A 3,994-nucleotide genomic window follows, 5' to 3' on the forward strand; every position below is an offset into this window, starting at 1 on the left:
GTCTGTTAGGTGTGTGTCGTACTGTTTGCCGATGGCTGTAAGCAGCTGCCTTATTAATAACCAGTATTCCGCGGTAAGAGTCTGGGTTTGGGTCCTGATCCTGAGCATAGCGAAGGTTCTTACCTGCCTGCCTTCCCTTAGGGGCTTGGCTGAGCGACAGTACAGTAAGGACCTCTCCTTCTTCATTCAATATCCAACTTCACGATGTCAAGTCATTATCCGCTCCCCAAGGGGACTGGACTTACTAATTATCTCGCTCAGGACCATCCCCGCAGGAGCATGCTACTAGAAGTCCTCGGCTAATCGATCATCCATCCAGCCGCCCCGCCATGTAATCCAGCAATCGTGCATGGGGAGCAAGGGAAGCTACTCAAAGGTTCAATTTACTTATTGGGTGGGGGGGCTTATGGTCGAGCCTACAGAGTTCTGAATTCTACTCTGTGTTTTGGTGACTATGTTTTGGTGACAGTGTTCTGAATCTTAAGATTGATTGATTGTGATTTGCTCCAGTGATGATGGGTTTTCAGTGATTGGTTGTATTGTAGTGGTGATTGATTTTGAGCTTCAATTTTGCTGATGGGTCCAGTATGAAAATTTGATGAAACATGGCCTTCATAGTGTAGTGTTGTGTTCCAAGAGTATCCAATCTGAAAATTTATGAAACGTGGTCCTTGGAGGAAGAGAGAAGGTTTTAGCCTTCTGTAGGCTGGTACCTATGTACTGGTAAACAGATCGGGCAGTACAAGAGCCAGGGGGTTGGAGCCCCCTTCTAGTAGCAACTCGAAAATGAGTGAAGATTGGAGCCTTCTGTAGGTTGGCGCCTACGTACTAGTAAACAGACCGGCTAGTACACGAGCTAGGAGGTTGTATCTCCCTTCCAATAGAATCTAGAGAACAAGAGAAGGTTGTAGCCTTCTACAAGTGGGTTCCTGAATACTGGTATGAGTCTACACCAGTACAATATTGTAAACAAGTTTTTCTTATATTAAAAGAAGACAACAATAAGTGGTTTTTTTCCCGCATTGGGTTTCCACCTTAAATCTTGATTTTCATGTGTGTTGCTTATGTGTGATGGTTTATTACGTTATTACTGCACATGGTTACTGTTTATATGGTTAATGTAGTAATGATGCACTGATTAAAGATCAGCATATGATGAATTAACTGAATCATAAGTCTGCGGATATATGTTGGTTGCGTTAAAGACAGTTGCATGTACACACGAGTTACCTTCATTGAAGTAGCGTATATAAATATGAGTATGAAATGAAAAAGTTATTGATTTGATAATACTGATTCATCCCCCCTCTGAGTATTATTTCCAACAAAACAAAGGTATCATACGACCATATACTTCGCCATGTGGTTCGCCCATTGTCTTGGTGCCAAAGAAGGATGGAACTTTGTGCATGTGTGTGGATTTCCGTGCACTAAACAAAATCACGGTAAAGAATTTTTATCCACTCCCAAGAATTGATGATTTTCTTGATCAATTAAGGTATGAAAAGTATTTCACTAAGTTAGACTTATGAAGTGGTCATCATCAAGTTAGGATAGCTGAAGAAGACATTTGGAATACCACATTTAAAACTAAACAAGGATTGTTTGAGTGGCTTGTTGTGCCTTTCGGTCTTACAAATTCTCCAGCTACTTTCACGAGGGTAATGAATGATGTATTGAGACCATTTCTAGATGAATTTTTCATTGTCTACTTAGATGATATCCTCATATTCAACAAGTCAAGAAGTGAACATGTCATGCATGTAAACAAAGTACTAGATGTCTTGAGAAAAGAACAATTGTTTTTAAAGATGTTGAAATGTGAATTTGGCAAGACTTCTTTGGCGTATTTGGGACACGTTGTTGGAGGAGGTGAGTTGAAGATAGACCCCTCTAAGGTTGAGGTCATTCTGAATTGGCCTAAGCCCAATACAGTTATAGAGGTAAGAAGCTTTTTAGGGGCAACACAATATTGGAGAAAATTTATTGCTAATTTTTCTTCCATTGCAGCTCCATTACATGCATTGACAAGTGTAAATAAAGTCTTCCATTGGGGAGATGTACAATAGAAAGAAATTGATTACTTGAAGAAAAATATAAGTTCAACACCGGTACTGGCTCTTCTGGATTGTAGACAACCATTAGAGATTCAAATAGATGCAAGCGATTATGCCATGGGAGAAATTCTATTGCAGCATAGTAAGCCCATTTCATTTCATTATGAAATCTTTAATGGATCTGTAACTAATTATCCCACATATGACAAAGAACTCTATGCATTGGTACAAAGTGTTAAGAAATGGAAGCACTATTTGATGGGGAAGGAGACCATCAACCATTGTAGTACTTACAGTCACAGTCAAAGTTGCATCAATCACGGCATTTCAAATGGATGAGTTTTCTACAAAAATTTCATTTGGTTATTAGGTATAAAAATAGAATCTACAATAAGGTAGCTGATATGCTTTCAAGGCCTATTGTAAATTCATCTGTTGTACTCAAGCATAATTCTGTTTTGCATGAAAGTTACATAGAACAATATGCAAATGATAATGACTTTCAAGAAGTATATGTAAGCTTGATTCAAGGAAATCAAATTGAAGAGTTGGATTATCATGTACATAACAGTTTGTTGTATCACTTGGGAAAGTTGTGTATTCCATATGGAGAAATAAACAATATCATAAGAGAGGAACACACTTCATTGATTGCTGGACACTTTGGTGTAGGCAAGACAATAGGAAATATTCAAAGGTATTGTTATTGGCCACGCATGCTGGATAATGTTTCTCGTTTCATAAGAGGATGTTATTTAAGTGCTACAAGTAATCCTAGCAATAGGAAGCTTGGTTTATACACTCCACTTCCGGTACCTTCACGTCCATGGGAGATTATCTCAATGGATTTTGTAGGAGGTCTTCCATTGTCAAGGAAAGGTCATGATTACTTGTATGTAGTTGTAGACAGGTTCAGAAAAATTTGCATACTAAAACCATGTAAAAAGAAAATTACAAATGAACAAACAAATCACCTTTTCTTCCATAACATTTGGGCTCATTCTGGTCTTCCTACTTATATTGTAAGTGATCAAGATTCTCAATTTGTTGGGATTTTTTGGTCGAATTTGTGGGACATGATGGACACAAAGTTGAAGAAGAGTACAATATTTCATCCACAAACAGATGGAAAAACAGAGGTGGTCAAAAAAATAGTTATTCATCTTCTTAGAGGATATTGCAGCAAACATCCCAAGTTGTGGGATGAGCAGTTGCATTACATACAACATGCATAAAACAAAGCAAAGCATTCTTCCACAAACACATCACCATTTGAGGCATGTTATGGGTACTTGCCAAGATCACCATTGGACTTCATATTTGAGAAATATGTCGCCACTGATGGTCACAGTGACATCGATAAAGCAAGAAAATTCATAGAGCAAATTCAGTTGATACATCATACAGTGCAGGAGCAACTTGAGAAAAGTCAGAGAAACTACAAGGAAAGGCATGTCAAACACCAGATTGATCACAAATTTCAAGTTGGCGACGAAGTTTGGTTATTTATTAGCAAAGAGAGACTTAAAGGGGAAGGTAAAAGGCTTAAACTAATTTGTTATGGTCATTTTAAAATTTTGGAAAAGATTGGTAATAATGATTTTAAGCTTGATTTTCCTTCTTATATGCAAATATACTATGTTTTTAATGTTAAGAATTTGAGATTGTTTGAGCCTCCTTTGATTGATGATCAAGGAGAGCATGTTCAACTACCATCAGTAGATGATTTCTCGCCAGAATAACTTGATGAACTTCAGCAGGATCTCATTCTTGACAAAATAATCAAAACTTCGAAGAGAGGGGATGTCAAATACCTTAGAGTGGGACTCAAGTGACAAAAGCCTTCTCAAGCCAAATGGTTGTAGAACAAGAAGGTGAGGGACATTTACCCTCACCTGCTAAACAATTGATGGTATATTTTGGAGTCCAAAAGGATT

The sequence above is a fragment of the Pinus tabuliformis genome, chromosome 3_2, assembly GCF_031772625.1.
Source record: "Pinus tabuliformis cultivar Carrire ecotype Pingquan chromosome 3_2, CPIR1, whole genome shotgun sequence".
Classification (NCBI taxonomy): domain Eukaryota; kingdom Viridiplantae; phylum Streptophyta; class Pinopsida; order Pinales; family Pinaceae; genus Pinus; species Pinus tabuliformis.